This window comes from Kogia breviceps, chromosome 3 (genome assembly GCF_026419965.1).
Source record: "Kogia breviceps isolate mKogBre1 chromosome 3, mKogBre1 haplotype 1, whole genome shotgun sequence".
Lineage (NCBI taxonomy): Eukaryota > Metazoa > Chordata > Mammalia > Artiodactyla > Physeteridae > Kogia > Kogia breviceps.
In genome coordinates, this window is record NC_081312.1 from 186,010,499 (window position 1) to 186,029,410 (window position 18,912).

General features: G+C 37.7%; 1 protein-coding gene across 45 annotated transcripts in view; it reads left to right on the plus strand.

The window, feature by feature from the left end:
* The window catches only part of ZNF438 (zinc finger protein 438), a 221,383-nt gene that overhangs the window by 36,666 nt on the left and 165,805 nt on the right, over positions 1-18,912 (plus strand). For 29 of the 45 annotated variants that reach the window (XR_010839942.1, XR_010839962.1, XR_010839958.1 and 26 more), the window contains one exon: positions 15,335-15,395. The exons of 15 other annotated variants lie outside the window; for them this stretch is intronic. The gene's annotated coding sequence lies outside the window, so the exon portion shown is untranslated. Of the gene's footprint in view, positions 1-15,334; positions 15,396-17,245; positions 17,388-18,912 lie in introns of all 45 variants that reach the window. One more of the 45 variants, XR_010839954.1, reaches the window with a different exon arrangement.

The window sequence follows — 18,912 nt, forward strand, 5'->3', positions numbered from 1 at the left end:
AATCATGCTTTCTCTGGTGTTTGTCTGTGTGGCTACAGTGTTGATTTTCCACCCTCTGATAGGAATCAAAGGAATCACCCCCCAGAGGGAGGGACGGATTTAGAAAATATGTGGAAATAAAAACAGAAATCTTTTTACAAGTTGTTTTGTTTTCAGAGTGTTTGTTCTTTAAAGTTAAGGATGATGCCATAAACTGTATTGTGATGTAGTGCTGTGTACTATGAAAGTATGGAAAATGAAGCTGACATGAAAATTGTAAACAAAGTAAGCGAGATTGGTATGGTTTCACTACTGAAGTCAGATGGAATGCTGAAGGTGAACAGTACTCGGATAAAATACCTACCTTTCAAAAGCACTTGAATAACCATGAGCTTAGCTTGCTTAGCACCACCATCACCATCATCACCATCATCACCATCATCTTCATTACTGGCTGTTGTTATCATTAGAAATACTAGATTTTTTTTTTTAAGCAGAAAAGAACTGTTAAGGCCAGTGCCTTTATAAAATAGAACTGCATGAGCTTCATGTTGTTTAATAAGTGGAACTTCAGGCTGAAACTCCTTCAAATTCCCAGGTCTCCAGTAGGCCAAGTTAATTTCATCCACACCCATGTCCTGAAAATCTTTCTTTCTGTGTGTGTTAGAATGATTTCAGCTGACAAACAACTGAAGACTCAACTGTGAACAACTTAAATAGTAAATTTAATGATCTCATATAACTAGAAATCTGGAAGAAAGATGGTTTTATAGTTGGTTCGTGTAGCAGCTAACTGCTGTCATTAGGCTCTTGGGATCTTTCTGTCTTTCTGTTCTGCTATCATGATGAGTTAGCTTTTGTCCTCAAGCTTGTCCCTTCCTGGTCTCAAGATGGCAGGCAGCTTTAGCTCCAAGATTGACATCCTCATATCAAAGCACCTGAGACTGTAAGAAGAGGTGTCTCTTGTCTTGGTTCGGGCTGCTATAACAAAATGCCATATATACTGAGTGGCTTCAGCAACAGACATTTTATTTCTCACACTTCTGGAGTCTGGGGAGTCCAAGATCAAGGTGCCTGAAGATTTGATTCTTCATGAGCTTGCAGACAGCTATCTTTTTCCTGTTTTCCTCGCATGGCGGAGAGAGAGAGCTCTAGTCTCCTATATTATAAGGACACCAATCCCATTTGGGGGCTCCATGCTCCTAACCTGATCTAACCCTAATGGCCTCCTTCAAAGACCTCGCCTCCAGATGCCATCACATCGGGGAGTAGGGCTTTAACATAGAGTTTTTGGGGGGCACAAATATTCAAGCCGTAGCATCATTTTTCAGAGAGAAAAAGAAGAAGCCTCCCAGAAGACTCGACTTCACTAGCCAAATTTACATGATGTATCCCATTTCTAAACCAGTCAGTGGCAAGGGATAGAGAAGTCCGGTGACTGGCTTTGGCTACTCAAGATTCATGGCCCTCCAGCCCTCCTCCCAGAGAAGAACAAAGTTAGGATTCTGGTATCGAGCCTCTGCCTGGGCTCTGAATCCTTTTTTGTGCTTGGAGGACTTTATTCTGTTCATTGTTTTTTCTCATCTTTATTTTTAGTCTGTCTCCTCTTTCTCTTCAAGCTTATTGAAAGGAGGGTCTACGCGTGCTGTCTCCATTTCTCTTCCTCCAGTTTATTCCGTGAATCTCCTGGAACCTGGATCCTGCCGCTCCTAATAGTAAACCTCCCCTCTGTCGTCACCCGGGCCCACCCAATTGCCTGGGCCTTCGCCCGTATTACCGCTCGTGTCCTGCAAGACCAGTGCTTCTCCAGGTTGAGCGCGTGCACCAGAATCATTTGGAGGGTGATTAAAATACAGACCCCTGGGTTCCATCCCCAGAGCTTCTAAGTCAGTAAGTCTGAGCCAGGGCTTGTAGAGCTGAGCTTACTTAACCTCTCTGGGGACATTTGATAGTATTGACTTGACTACCACTTTTCTGAGTTTCAGAACTCAAAATTACTCTCAAACCTGCACTTGTTCCTCTTGTAGTTTTTTGTTTTTTTTAATTGATAAGTGGCAGTGTCCTTTTTCTCACGCAAGAAACCTGGAACTCCGCGTGATTCTTTATTCTTCCTTACCCCCATATACAGTCGATTTATGTTCCATACTCCAGTTATCCCTCCAGTGCCTCAGTTCATCTCCATCCTTATTGTCTCTGCTTTAGTTTCAGCCATATCTTTTCACCCATATTGCTTTAATGCTCTTTAAAAGTGCTTGTCCTGTCTCCAAGCTCAGACTTTCTCCTATTTATACTTCATACTGTTGCAGAGTGATTATTTTTTTTAAAATGCAGGTCTAATCACATTATTCCTGAGCTCAAAATTCTTTGGCCTCCTACACCTTCCAGATAAAATCCAGACTCCCTCCCATGCAAGCAGAGGGCTTCAGACTTGGCTCTCTGCCTGCCTGGCTAGTGTTTGCTTCTCTCACTTCTCTACTTTTCCTGGGCGTTAGTACCTGAACTTGCCATGATTCTGAGTTATCTTGAGCTTTTGAGCTTTTCCATGTTTTCTCTCTGCCTGAAACACTTCTCTTTCTCCCTTCACTGCTTATCTTCCAGGACTTAGCTCAGGGATGCCTCTACTATCATCCTGCTTCCCTGGTCCCTTTTCTGTCCCGGGGAGTTAGATGCTGCTTTTCTGTACAGCCATGGAGGTATGTAAATTGTACTCATTTAGCTCTTAAACACACTGTTCAATTCTGGAGGTTTATTTGGTGCTTATCCTCCTCTAGACTATAATTTCTTTCAGGACAAAGACTGTACTTTTCATCTGTTTCTTAATATAGTTCCTAACATAATTCGTCGTTGTTTGTTGAGTGATTGAATGTTAAGGACCATTTTTAGTGATAGAAACTAGTCATAAAACCCAGTCTGGAGAACTGAGGACCCAATCTGGGGAACAAATTGGAGGGTGACAAAAACACTGTAGGCTTTACGTCTAGTTGGATTTGTTCAAGATTCTGGAGGAACTGGTATTTCTTGGAGTCTGTGACAGGGCAGGGATGGGAGTTGGTGATGTATTGTAGAAATCACTTCAGTGATATTCAGACTAGGAGGCCATTTTCATTTCCTTGATAATTTGGATGAAATTTGGAGATATGAACATCCGATTCCAACGTTATACCATATATAACGTATACCATATATCCCTATGTCTATATCTATATTTATATCTATATATAGATATAGACATACTTGTTTATTTGGTTGTTCTTTGGGAAGTTTATACAAACTTAAAAACAAATTACGGTTGTCGCAAAGCTGCCATCTTTGCGATATGTAAATTTTATTTAAAAATTTTAAAGGTTAGCTTACTCATCCATTGTTCTTGAAAAATACATATCTGCCAAAAATTTTACAGTATTTTTATGTTCCAAGCCTGCATTGTCCATGTGACAACCACCAGCCACGTGTGGTTATTTAAATTTGAATTTAAATTCGTTAGAATTAAAATCAATTAAAAATTCAGTTCCTCAGTCGTGCTGGCCACATTTCAAGTGCTCAGTAACTGTATGGGACAGTGCAAATATAGGATATTTCATTATTATATTGACAGTTTAGTCAGATGATTAGCATATAATCTCAAATACCTGTTTTTAAAAAAATCCAAAAATGTCCCTTAAAAAGTGTTTTTATTATAAAATAAAACAGAGGTATGAAAATCACCCAAATCAGATATATGATTTAATGAATTATTACAATGCCAGTAACACCCAGGTCAAGAATTAGAACTTCATGAGTCACTCTTGAAATTCTTCCTTGTGTCCCGTGTCAATCACAACCCTCTCTTCTCTCATAAGTAAGCATCATCCCAAATCTTCATAGTAATCACTTGCATTTTTTTTTTTATAATTTATGGATCCAGTTTGTTTCCTTCAACACTATAGTTTGGTTTTAACCAGAATAAAAACATTTTTATTCAGATACAATTTCCGTGCTGTAAAATTAATCCATTTAAAGTATACAATCCAGTGGTTTTAGTGTCTTCTCAGAGTCGTACAACCATCACCACAGTCTAGGTTTCGGAACATGTTTGTCACACCAGAAAAAAACATGTACCCCTTAGCAATCATTCCTCATCCCCGTCCTCCCAGTCACCCCAGCCCTGGCAACCATTAGTCTATTTTCTGTCTCTATAGCATGCTTATTCTGATTTTCCCTGTAAATCAAGTCACACAACATGTGGTCTGTGGTGTCTGACTTCTTTCACTTAGTGTAACACTTTTGAGGTTCACCCACGGCATAGTATATATTAGTATTTTATTCCTTTTTGTTGCTGAAGGCTATCCAGTTGTACGGATATGCCACATTTTGTTTATCCATCGATCAGCTGACGGACACTTGGGTTGTTCGCACTTATTGGCTGTTACGAATAATGCTGCTGTGAGCATTTACGTACAAGTTTTTGTGTGGATGTATGCTTTCATTTCCCTTGAACATATACTTAGTAGTGGGAATTGCCGGGTCAAGTGGTACTCTATGGTTTAACCTTTTGAGGAACTGCCGAACTGTAAAAAACAGAGGCTACATCATTTTGCATAACCAACAGCAATGCAGAGGGTTCCAGTTTCTCTATATCTTCATCAATATTTTTTATTATCTCTTTTTCATTGTATCCATCTTAAAGGGTACAGAGTAGTATCTCATTGAGTATCTAATTGACTGTAAATGTATTATGGTTTTCCTTTTTTTAATTTTTAATTTTTTTAAAAAATTATTTATTTATTTATTTATTTATGGCAGCGTTGGGTCTTCGTTGCTGCACGCGGGCTTTCTCTAGTAGCCGCGAGCGGGGGCTACTCCTCATTGTGGTGCGCGGGCTTCTCATTGTGGTGGCTTCTCTTGTTGTGGAGCACGGGCTCTAGGCACTAGGGCTCAGTGGTTGTAGCACGCAGGCTCTTGAGTGCAGGCTCAGTTGTTGTGGCGCATGGCCTTAGTTGCTGCACTGCATGTGGGATCTTCCCAGACCAGGGCTTGAACCTGTGTCCTCTGCATTGGCAGGTGGATTCTTAACCACTGCGCCACCAGGGAAGTCCCTGTATTATGGTTTTCATCTGCATTTCACCAGTGGCAAGTGACGTTGAGCATCTTCTTAATTTGTTTATTAGCCATTTGTAAATGTTCTTTGGAGAAATGTCTATTCAAATCCTTTGCTCATTAAAAAATTTTAAATTATAGTTATAAAATAATTATAGTTTTGATTATATAATTGTTTACCTTTTTATTAAAGACTTATACAAAAGTTCTTTATAACTGATACCAGTCCCTTTTCAGATACATGATTTACAATTATTTACTCCCATTCTGTGTTTTTTTCTCCACTTTCTTTATAGTATCATTTGCAGTACAAAATATTTTAATTTAGATGGATCCCAATTTATCTGTTTTATCTTTTTTGTCACTTGTACTTTTGGTATCATATTTAACAAACCATTGCCTAATCCAAGACCATAAAGATTTACTGCTGTTTTCTTCTAAGAGTTTTATAGTTTTAGCACTTACATTGAAGTCTCTGATCCATTTTTAGTTAATTTTTATGTAAGAAAACGTCCAACTTTATTTTTTTCTGCATTTGGACTTTCAGTTGTCCCTGTACCATTTGTTGAAAAGACTGTACTTTGTCAGTTAAATTGTTTTGGGTGGCACTCTGTCAAAATTGATTATACATGTAAGAGTTTGTTTCTGAACTCTTAATTCACTTCCATTGTTTTACATGTTTGTCTTTATGTCAGTACCATAATGTGTTGATCACTGCAAATCTATAGTAAGTTTTGAAATTGGGATATGTGAATCTTCCAGTTCTGTTCTCCTTTTTAAAGATTGTTTGGCTATTCGGGGTTCCTTGCATATCCAAATGAGTTTTAGGATGTTTTTAAATTTCTGCAGAAAAGGCAGCTTGGATCATAATAGTAATTGTGCTAAATATGTAGACCAATAAGGGGAGTATTGATATCCTAACGATATTAAGTCTTAACAACCCATGAATGTAGCATGTTTTGTCTTTAATTTTTTCCAGCATTTTGTAGTTTCCAGTGAGTGAGTCCTGTACTGTTTTTGTTTAATATTGAATATATTGCTGAGTATTTTATTCTTTTTGATGTGATTGTAAATACAGCTCTTTTCTTAATTTCATTCTTTTATGTTTGGGTTGGTCATTGCTGTTGTATAGAAATAGATTGAATTTGTATGTTAATCTTATACCCTGCAACCTTGTTGAACCTGGTTATTTGTGTTTAATAGTTTTTTTTTTTTAGTTGGTTCCTTAGGATTTGCTACAAATTCATATCATCTATGAATAGAGATAGTTATACTTATTCCTTTCTGGATGCTGATTTTGTTTGCTTGGTTTTTTTTCTTACCTAATTACAATGGTTAGTTACACCTGCAGTGAAATGTTGAGTAGAAATGGTAAGAAATAGAACATTGTTTTCTTGTACCTAATTTTAAGAGTGATCCATTCAGTCTTTCACTATTAAGTATAATATTAGCTGTGATTTTTTTTGTGTGTGGATACCCTTTGTCTGGTTTAGGAAGTTCCTTTCTATTCTTGGTTTGTTGAATGAGTTTTATGACGAGACTGTTGGATTTAGGAAAATGCCTTTTCTCAATTGCTATGATCATGTGGCTTTTATTTTTTATTTTATTAATTTGGTTTGCTAATATTTTGTGGAAGATTTTTGCATCAATAGCTATAAAGAATATTGGTCTGTAGATATCTCATGATGTCTTTGTCTAGCTTTGGTATCAGAGTATTACTGGCCCCTGGCACCATAGAAGTATTATCTCCTTTTTTTTTTTTCTTTCTTTTTTGGGGAAGAGTTTGTCAAAGATTGGTATTAATTCTCATTTAAATGTTTGCTCGAATTTACCAGTGAAGTCCTTTGAGTCTGCACTTATATCTGTTGGAAGTGTTTTTAGTCACCAATTCAATCTCTTGCTATAAGCCTTTTTAGAGATTCTGTTTTTTCTTCAGTTTTAGTAGTTTGTGTTTTTCTAGGAATTTGTTCTTTTCCTCCAAGTTATCCACTTTGTTGTTGTACAGTTGTTCATAGTATTCCTTTATAATACTTTTTATTTCTGTATAATCAATAGTAATGTCCTTTTATTCATTTGTAATTTTTGTGTTCCCTCATTTTTTCCTTGGTCACTATAACTAAAGGGTTGTCAATTTCGGGGATCTTTTCAAAGAAACAATTTTTGTTTTCATTGATAGTCTTTCGTGTTTCTCTATTCTTTATTTCATTTGTTTGCATTTTAATCTTTATTTCTTTCTTGCTGCTTGCTTAGGTTTAGATTGCTCTTTTTCCTTGGTTCTTAAGATAGAAGTTTAGGTTATTGATTTGAGATCTTTCTTCTTTTATAATATAGGCACTTACAACTATAAATTTTCCTCTAAGCACTGCTTCCTTTAGCTACATCCCATAGGTTTTGGTATGTTATATTTTAGTTTTCATTCATCTCAAGGTATTTTCTAATTTCCTTTATGAGTTCTTCTTTGTTTCATTGGCTACTTACCATTGTATTGTTTTATTTCCATGTATTTGTGAATTTCCAAAATTTCCTTCTGTTACTAATTTCTGATTGCGTTCCATTGTGGAATGGATTTTAGTCACATGATTTTAATCACTTTAAATTCTTGAGGGTTGTTTGTGGCTTAGAATATGGTCTCTTTCAGAGAATGTTTCATGTGCACTTGAGAAGACGGCCTTGTGTTGTTGGGTGGAGTGTTGTATAGATGTCTGGCAGGTCTAGTTGGCTTACACTTTTATTCCAATCTTCTATTTCTCTGTTGTTTTTTTTCCTGGTTGTTCCATCTAGTATTGAAAGGGGATAAGAAGTCTATTATCATTTTTGAATTCTTTATTTATTCTTTCAATTCTTCTTCCTTTGTTGTTCTTGTAGCTTTACCGCCTATTTTGGCTGATTTTCTTATAGTTGCTGTTTCATAGTGTGTCACTTTCTCTCCTTTTACTTTCAACCTATTTGTATCATTGAACCTACTGTCTCCTGTAGACAGTATATAGTTGGGTTTTTTAAAATACAATCTGATAATCTCCACCTTTTGATTGGATTGTTTAGTCTATTCACATTTAATATTATTGACATGGTTGGATTTACACCTGCCATTTTGCTTTTTGTTTCCCATAGGTCTTATGCCTTCTTTTGTTCTTTTTTTTTTTACTGTCCTCTTTTGAAGTAAGTGAATCTCTTCCAGTGTAGTATCTTAACTCCTTTAATAATTTTTAAATTATACATTTTGAATTAGTTTCTTAGTGTTTGCTCTAGGGCTTACAGTATAGCTCTTAGCTTAAGAGAATCTACTTCTGATTTTTACCTACTTTCAGCAAAATTAAGAAACTGCTCTCCTGTATAGCTCTATTTCTCTCTCCTTTTTTTTTTTTTGCTACTACTGTTATCCATATTACATCTATATATTGTAGAAACCCAACAATATATTATTATAGTTTTTCCTTTATGTAAGTCTTTTAAAGAAGCTGAGAGAAGAAAGGAGAGCAGGTGCATATTTATGGAGTTAGTTACAGTAACTTTTCTACTTTTCATCCACCTCACGTATTCTGTGGGTCTGAGTTACCATCTGGTGTTATTTCCCTACTCCAGCATAAGGCAGGTTTGCTCTCATCTGCTTCCTCTGTGTTACTGTCATCAAATATATAAAATTTTACATGTTATTAGCCCAGTGATACACTTGTATGCATACTGTTTCATTGAGTTGCTCTTTAAATCAGTTAAGAGAAGGGGGAGAAATATGCAATTGTAGTCTCTTTTGTAATTATGCACATAATTATTGGCAGTCTGTTTTTTTGAGTGCATTCAAACTACTGTTTGGTGTCATTTGCTTTCAACCTGAAGAACTCTTTTCCATATTTCTTATAAAGCAGATCTTCTAGCAACAAATTCTCTCAGTTTTTGTTTTTCTGGGAATGTCTTGGTTCCACCTTCGTGGTTGAAAGATAGTTTTGCTGGATGTAAGATTCTTAATTCACAGTTTTTTATCTTCAGCATTTTGAATATTCAGTCCTACTACCTCCTAGTTTCCTCTGCTTCTGATGAGAAGTCAGCTGTCAGTCTCATTGGGGTTCCTTGTATGTGATGAGTCATTTTTCTCTTGCTGATTTCAAGATTTTTTTCTTTGTTTCTCAACATTTTGATTATATTTTGTCTGGGTGTGGATCTCTTTATATTTATCTGGTTTGGAGTTTGTTGAACTTCTTAGATGTGTAGATTACTAATGTTTTTCATCAATTTGGGAAGATTTCAGCCATTATTTAAATCTTTGTTCTGTGCCTTTCTCTTTTTCTGTGGTGCTCTGTTCATGTTTCTTCATTTTTTTTTCTCCCCATTCTTCAAATTGTATATAATCTCTATCAATTTATCTTCAAGCACTCTGATTCTTTCTTCTTCCAGTTCATGTCTACTGTTGGGCTCCTATAGTGAATTTTCCATTTCAGTTATTGTACTTTTTCAGTTATTGTACAATTCCAAAATTTCTGTTTGATGCTTTTTTTCTGTAATTTCCTTATCTTTATTGATATTCTCTATTTGCTGAAACATTGTCATCATACTTTTCTCTAACTCTTTATACATGGTTTCCTTTAGTTCTGTGAACTTATTTGTAATAGCTGATTTGAAGTCTGTATCTGTTAAGTCTAACATCTGGGCTCCTTTAGAATCAGTTTGTATTGCCTGCCTTTTTTTCCTGAGAATGGGTTTGCTGCTTCTTTGCACATTTTGCAATATTTGTTGAAAACCAGGCATTTTATTTTATTTATTTATTTGTGTGTGTGTGTGTGTGTGTGTGTGTGTGTGTGTGTGTGTGTGTGTGGTACGCAGGCCTCTCACTGTTGTGGCCTCTCCCGTTGCGGAGCACAGGCTCCGGATGCGCAGGCTCAGCGGCCATGGCTCACAGGCCCAGACGCTCCGTGGCATGTGGGATCTTCCTGGACCGGGGCACGAACCCGTGTCCCCTGCATCGGCAGGCGGACTCTCAACCACTGTGCCACCAGGGAAGCCCTAAAACCGGGCATTTTAAATAACATGTAGCAACTCTGTGTAGAGTTGCTTGGGAATGTAGAGTCCCTTGGGAATAGGGGTTAATACTGTTTGCTTGGTTATTTATATATATTTTTAATGACTTGGATGAACTGACTGTGTGAAAGCTATTTCCCTGAGTGGACAACATTGGATGTCTCTACTCAAAATTTATTTTCTTGTTTTTTTCTTTTATCTTTACTACCCAAGGGTTACCCCTTGGTCAGATAAGCCACTCATTGGTTAAAGGCTGTGCTTATACCCTCCTAGCCAGTTAGAATTTTACTCTTTACCATTAGACATGCATGTGGCTTGAAGAGTGCTATCATAGTTGAAATAGTTTAGGTATTACCCAGTCATACAGTTCATAAAGGAAAGGCAGGATAAATTCTTGAACTTTTTCTTTTATTTAATGGTTTTTAAGATGATTAATTGGTTCTCTGTCATCTCTTGAAGGTGACCAATTATTTAAAAAATTATGAACTCTCAGAATTAAACATTTGATGGGTTTTAATCCATTTCAGTTATTATCATTAATGAAGCTCAAATTATTCCATCTTTGGCCAGTGGGAGCCTTTTGAGATTGGCTCCTGAGTCCCAGAATTAGCCATTTCTCTAAGAAGCTCTGGTCTCTAAGGGATGCTCAATGATGCTGGATTGGCCTTTGTTTGTAGGCCTTTTCTGTCATCAGAGTTAAGAAATATATGCACATATTTAAGATAAAATAAAATACCTCACAAGGTCATATTGATGCTTCCAATTAAAACTCTAGACTACAGTGTATTTGAATCTTCCTTCTACATCTCCTTTTCTCTGTGCCAAGAATCCTGGTTTTTCAAAGATACAAGTGATTATAGAATTAGAAAATCCCATAATTATTCATTTATTTTTATCCCATATTACACAGGCAGTAGTCTCAGAATGGCAACAGTAATACTACTGAAAACATTAAAAAGCATACTTTTGCTTACACTCTCACCGTCTTTACAGCGTTTAGGACTGGCAGTGTCTTCTGAGACATTGTTTGTTTAGCAAAATGAAATGTTGGCTTAGCAACATTTTAGAGCACCTTCTCTTTCTCAGACTTCCTGCTAGAAAGGAGGAAGAGACACAGCCTTGTTCTCTAAAAGCTGGGTTGTTGGGTTACGTGGTGTCATTCTGGTATAGGAAGGCATGGCCCCAAAATCTGGGTTTTTATTCTTCTTTAAAGGCACTGTTAATGATGTAATTGCATGCTTCCTAAAATAAAACTGTTTCATTTTCTGCTCTTATCAGGGAGCAGCTTCCATTGGGTGGAGATGCTTGATACTTCCTAATCTCTCTTACCTAGTGTATTAGGTTGTGCAGAGAAATACAACTAGCAGGAGATATATCTACGTATGCTATCACAGCTTTTGTGGATGCACTATAGATAGATGGATGGATAGATAGACAGATAGAAGAACAGGATATACTAGCTAGATAGATGGATAGGGAGAGAGAGTTAGTTTTTATGTTAAGGAACTGGTTCACATGATTGTGGGAGCTGGCAAGTGTGAAATTTGTAGAGTAGGCCAGCAGGCAGAAATTTTAGGTAAACGTTGATGATGTAGTCTTGAGTCCAAAATTTGCAGGGCAGCCCAGCAGACTGGAAACTCAGGCAGGTTTCTGTGTTGCAGTCTTGAGGCAGAATTGCTTCTTTCTTGGGAAAGTTCAGTCTTTGCTCTTAAGGCCTTCAACTGATTGGTTGAGGCCCACCACATTATGGAGAGTCATCTGCTTTAAAGTCAACTGATTGTAAATGTTAATCAGATCCACAGGACCGTCACAGAGACACATAGACTAGTGTTAGACCAAACAGCTGGGCACCATAGTCTAGCCAAGTTGACACATAAAATTAACCACCAAGGTTAGGTTAACCATTTAATTTATTGCCCAAACTGAGATTCTTTTGAGAATAAGAATTGCTGAAAAATAATAAAATTGTATAATTTTATTTGTTGACTAACAGATTTATTTTTATTGCATTTTAAAATAAGTTTATTTCTGAAAAATGTTAACATATTTCTGTGTTAATATTAAAAAAAAAAAAACCCAAAACATCACGACAAACATCACAACAAAATTATTTCATACTGATTTTTTTCAACTTTAAAAAGACCATAAATAGAATTCTCAGTAGAAGCCCATATACATTATTTAGTTTCTTAGTCATAATTTGTCTGTAGTACTGGGTCTCTGTATGTTTCTGAAAGGAATGTAGTTTTGAAACACAGTTGTATTGTTTTTAATTGTTTTGTAAAATTATAGTCTTCAAAGTTTCATTTTATGATTACTAAACTTGAAACCTGATTCTTTTCAATAGTTACTAATCGCTGTAAATCATAATCTTTAAATTTGAGAATATAATATCTGTGTAGATACTAATGTACCTGGTAAGTTCAAAGCAAATTCTACTAAATTGAGGTCATTTTAACTTTTGATTTTTTTTTTTAGTAGTTTAACAGGAAAATATTCCAGCCCATATATTTTCATAGGTACTGTCTTTTTACTCTAATTAGAATACCTTTATTCAATGACATTTTTACAAGAGAAAGCTTGTCAGATAAGTTGTATTTATTTAGAAGTCTTCTGAACATTCTACCAAATTTTTTAAAAAATTTTTTAAAACTTTTATTCATTTATTTTTGGCTGCACTGCACGGCATGCGGGATCTTAGTTGCCTGACCAGGGATCGAACCTGCGCCCCCTGCAGTGGAAGCACAGAGTCTTAACCACTGGACCGCCAGGGAAGTCCCCCATTTTACCAAATTTAGATCCTGCTAGATTATAAGCATTTGGAAGTCCATTTCATCCTGGTACAAAGTATAAACTTATCTAAGTAAAGAAAACCGTTTCTCTGTATAAATTAAATCTGAATTAAAGATTTCCAACTGACTGAACAAAATGAAGCCAAGATTTAGAGTGTTCAGCTGAAAAAATTTCAATGCTATTGATGATTTTACTAAGTGAGTCTTAAAAGCCTCAAAGATTTCTAAGATATGTAGCAACAGGAGAAAACAGATACTGCCATGTTGGAGTATTTGTTTTATTCAACATTATCTTTGTCACACAAGTGACAGTGTGTGTGTGTGTGTGTGTGTGTTTAAATATTTGTCAGTTGTGATTGCTAGACTGTCACATCTTTGGTGGATGTAATTGTGGGATGTGTTTGCTTCTACTTTGGTCATATTTTGCCATTCACATGGTACAGTTGTGAATTATATGTGAATCACAACCATGTCCAAGTTTATTTCTGTTCCGTACTTTTAAAAATTAGTAAGACCATTGTTTTTTACTGTGATTCTGTGCTTGACCAAAGTTTGTATTTGTGTTATCTCTGTACAATCAAATATAGTCTATCCTCATTATTTATAGATTCCATTTTGCGAATTCTTCCTACTCACAAAATTTATTTGTAACCCCCAAATCAGTATTGTTGGTCCTTTTGTAGTCATTTAGGGCCATTTGCAGGGGAACAGAAAATTTGGACTGCTCAACACACTTGTTCCCAGCTGCGGTAAAGCAAGGCTTTCTTCTTCCAGCTTTCAAACTCTAAGCAAGTATCCTTGTTGTGGTGCCACTTTTCTTTGTATTTTTGTGCTTCTTGTTGGTGATTTCACTGTTTACAGTGACTCCCAGGCATAGTATATTGTATATTGTTCCTGAGTGCAGGAAGGTCGTGACGCGTTGTATTTTACAGAGGAAGTACATGTCTTAAGTAAGCTTTATTCAGGCATGAGTTGGTGCGATGGACTGTGGGTTCAATCTTAATGAATCCGTCGTATATATTAAATATAGTGTCTTTATACAGAAAGACACATAATGCAAGGTTATGTTTGACCAGTTGAAGGAGAAGTTGTAGCCAGAGGCTCCCAGGAACCTAACTCTGTTTCTCCTTTAAGAGCAGTGCTTTGGTATTTGCTAATTCAGTGTTCATGGTGACATTACAGGACTTCATTGCTGCGGTTAATGAAAACTGACCATAATTGCATCTTTGTTGTTGAACTTCCTAACTGAGTTTAAATGGCAGCTACAGCAATGTCAGGCATATCACATAGTACAGAATGAACTTCCAAAAGCTTTACTTTGATTGCATGAATTGGATGAAAACTATCAACTCATTATTGGAATTAACTGATTTCTATTTAATGTATCTCTTGACACTGACAGAAAGCTGGCATCACTTAAGTGTAAATTTCTTCTGCTAATAGAGCCAACAAAATAACAGCTGTCACTTAATTTTGACTATGTAAACAAGATACTTTGTAATCAGAACTGAGCAAGAGTAAAGACTAGTCATTTGATCTAAATGAAAAGTCATGCTTTATAGAATAATATATAAAACATCTTCTTCGTCTGCTTTTCTTAAATTGGTATCTTCGAGTTAATCATAGTTGGGGCAGCAGCACTGACTATTTTTTCCACCTCCACCCAAGACTACTGGATTTAGCTGTCCCTCGGCCTCTCCTGTCCAAGTGCACTTCCTTTTTCTGCCCATGGTTTGGGTGCTGACTTTGAGAAAGAGGTGTCAGTTACAGACCATCCAGAGAGGAGTCTTTCTCATTTAACCACAGGTTAAATTGACAGTTGGATTCACTGCGCATGTATCTCACAGCACTCAACAAGATCCGGGCAGAGCCTGGAAGTAAATGTTCCGGCTTATTATAACACTCTCGTTAAAAAAAATCGCTATAAAGTGGAGAATCCAGCACAAATAATAAATTGGGGGGGGGGGGACACTGTGACAATGGACCGAAGTTGAGACTGTCTCAGTCTCAACTGAGACAGTTGAGAGTCTGGTCGCTTTACCAGACACGTGTCTTTTCAAAAATCTCCTAACCCCAAATTCCTGATTACTGCTTTCCCCTCATGAAGGCTGTGCCCTCAATGTGATTCACTTGTTTGTGACTACTTAGTAATTTCCACAGCATTATGCACATGGAAAAGAATGTGAAACATTCTTATTAGTCAGTTTTATTCATTGTGGCACTTCCTTCTTTCTAGAACATTTTCTGTTTATCTTAAAGCTTGTATTAAATTTTGCATGCCTTCATTTTTAAACATTTTTTAAGACAATAAATTTATGGTATTGTTCTTCCTTAAATTAGTTCTTTTGTTATCTTAATAAAAATATCATACAATAATTTTAAAAATTTGGGAATGAAAGGAATACAGTTGTTAACATATATTTGATAAAAATGGTTATCTGAATATGATTATGATAATACTTTATATTCTGTTACAGGATTAAATTAAAAGGATTTACCATACATCTTATGACTCTTTACTGGAGCCTTGGGAGATAGGTAAGTGACAAGCATTTTTTGAAGAGATATTTCTGAAACATTAAATGATTTGATCTCATAGGTTCCTGACAAAGTAGGCAATGGAATATATCTTACTTCAGTGATTTACTTCTTTTTCTCCTCAGTAAAAATGGTAGAAGTACCGTGTTTACACGAATGTAATGTAACACTCTCTGGTATCCAATAAATCATATTTTCCAGGGAGTCTTAGGTTTATTTTGTATGATAATTATACAGAGAACATTGTCAATAAGAGAAACAAGTTAGGCATATTTCAAAACTTAAAGCCCTAAAAAAAATCGTTAAATGCAAAGTGGTGTCCTGGATTGTATCTTAGAACTGAAAAAAGACATCAGTGAAAAAACAGGTGAAATCCAAATAAAGTCTATAGCTTAGTTAATAGTAAATGTACCAATGTCAGTTTCTCAGTATTGACAAATGTACCATGGCAGTGTAAAATGTTAACTTTAGGTGGAATTTGGTGAAAGGAATACAGGAACTCTGTAATATCTTTGCAACTCTTCTGTAAATCTAAAATGATTCTAAAATAAAAATTTTTCTTGAAAGCCAAAAAAAATCGAGATTTATTTGAAAATTGTAGTTTAGAAGTAGCTTTTCTGTATAATAGTTTGAAAAATCAAAATAATTAATTACCTTTAGAAAAACCCAGATTCCGTGCATTAGAGATGCAGGGAAATATGTGACGATAGGTTTCATTTTTCAGTTCATGGGAGGCGTGGGATTTCATTTTCTTGACATTGGCCTTGTGTCCACGAACATCTCCTTGAGCTCGGTTACAGACTTGCTCTTTGATTCCTTTAAGGTACTTGTGTGTTCTTTGGTGGTTTAGTACAGCTCTTTCTGTTAACATAAGCAGGCCCTTTCCATGGTTCCCAGCGTACTGCTTTTTTCTTTTTCTTTTCTTTTCTTTGACGTACTGTTAGAGGCAAAAAGGCCAGTGATGTGACTCAGTGGTTTGGAGTTGAGACCCTTTTAGGGTGGTTTTGTTCAGTTACACCTACTTGAGCTTCTAGGTCAGGTGCTGGACTCAGCTGACCTATCGTTAAAGAGCCATTTCTGTAGTTGAGCTGAAATAATTGATTGCTGTCAGATAATTGAAATTCTCAGTTTCCAAAATGAACTCTGGCAGTATAACTCTTAAATTTCTATAAATATTAATTAAAAGACTATAAGAAGGGAGCTCTGTAGTTTGCTGAACTATTACATAACTTGTCATTAATAAAAGTAAAATAGCCCTACTGGCCTTATAAATGGTCTCCTGCTGCTGCTGCCAACTTTAGTGATTTTAGTTAAACTTAAATTTCATAAAGGGAAATAGAAGTCTATTCTACTTAAAGGATTTAGACATTTAAAACAGCAGACCCAGGCCTGAATGACTTTTGCAGGATAGCTGTCAGGCTTGGAGAGTTTTGTTTCGCTCGATGACATTTGTTCAGAATTGGTGTTGTAAATTCTGTTGGCATGAGATTGGTATCTTTACTTCTTAGTGATGTAGCATAGTTGTGTCAACCTTGGTAGGAAAGTTTAGAAAAAGGGAGGAGCATTTTTTTCAGGACAAGTTGAAATTCCATTGATCAAATTATAGTCCACACAAAATCAAGCAAAAAAGCTTTTTATTCTTCTTCTGTGCTCGAAGAGCCTTGCAAGTGTTGTTTCTGGAGACATGCTTTACCACTCAGCTGGGTGGCTGTCACTTTACGGTCACCTAAAGTATAAATGGGGGTAGCTAATAGGCACGGAGCGCTTTCTATGTACCAGGCACTTTATTTACAGCGATCTCATTTAATCTTCACAAACACCTATGAGCTAGTGTGGAACTCCCGTCGTAGATGAGGCCGGAGGGGGACAGATGTCTCCAGGGCCACCCTGAAGGCACGGGGCAGAAAGAGCCGACCGCCACGCTGTGCAACACCTACCCTCTAGTTCCTGACGTTACCAGCTTCCAGGGACTCCTGAGTCTGCAGACACACGGTAAACTTCAGATTACAGCAGCTCTTCTGGGTAAAAGGATGTCTGCTCACACGGGGTGACCTAGAGCAGATCCCCCCGGGGTGCTGGGCCTGGAGGGGAGGCTCCTGCTGCCCGTTCCAGCCTCGCACGGGCTCATCCTCTGGTTCCCAAGCGTGTCAGTTGTTCTCTGTCACCTGATGAATCGCCGAACAGTCACTCTTTGTGTACTTCGTTGCTCAGACGCCAAGAGCTCTTGGCAGCTCCGGGGAGCATGATCTCAGTGTGCCTCCTGGTCAGCGCTGGGCACTGAAAGTTGTTAGTGGGGGTGAGAACTTGGATGCAGAGGCCAGGACCCACGCCAGAGGCCAGGGCTGGGGTCATTAAGCAGCTGGCATGTGAAATGGAGCTCTCCAGACTCAGTCAGCTGGCCAGGAGGCAGTTGCACGGGACTTTGAAAGGTGGTCTTTGAGGAAGATTTTGATGGCTGGCTGTGGATCTTGTAGTTTTTGTAGATATAAAATACTCCCAGTTGCTTTTTGAGGAAGAATGAGAATGTTGCCAACTTACACGTCATAGTGCTTGTCACAGCGGGCAGAAACCGCTCTCTCTGAAGCTTTTCCCCGTCAGTTCTAGCCATGTCTTTCTGTGGCTCTAAGTCTCCAGTCCTTCTTATACGTGAAAGCATAAAACGCACACAAGATTACAAGCTCTCCTTCTCGGTCTCCTCTTCTTCGTGGTCTCGGACGGTTGGTGTTCGTCAGGGCTCAGTCCTTGGCTGCCTTGGCTGCTTATTCTCTATGCGATCTCATGCATCCCACACTTTAAATACCATGTGTCCCCCCACTTTATTTCTTTGCCTTGATCTCTCCCATGAGCTCCAGGCTCCTGTCCGTCTGCCTATCCAGCGTCTCTATTCAGAAGCGCAGTGTGCAGCGGGACGCCCGGACCCTCTTCCCCAGACAAGCCCCCTGTACCCTCCTCCAGCGTACCCAGTGGTCCACTCAGCTGCTCGGGCTAAAACCTAGAAGTCGTCTTTGACTTGTCTCTCTGCTTCTTAACCCACATCCAGTCTATCGGGGGTCTTTGATGTCTTCCTTTCAAAATACATCCGTTTGCTGCTATTGCCCTCACTGCTACTCTAGTATAATTACAGAATGTAACGTGTAATCACCATTGTAAGTTACCTAGGTGACGGTAATAGTCTCCTCACCGGCCTTCCTTATCTCTAGTCCGTGCTCCGTACCGCAGCGAAAGTGGGTTTTGTTTTGTTTCCTTTGTTTGAGTTTTAATGTTAAGCAGTTCCCGTCCTTCCCCTCTTCAGAACCCTGCAGTGTCTACCCATTACGCTCAGGATCAGCTTCTCACCCCGTTCTACCGGGCCCTGCACGTTCTCCCTGCGGCCTTTTCTCCTGCCGTTTTCTGTGTATAGAGCTCATGTGGCTCTATAGCCGCAGTTGCTTTCTTGCTGTCCCTTAAATTCTCCAAGTCCATTCGGAACTGGCTAAATCCCTCCTACCCCCTACCCTGTACCCTCATCCTGACCATT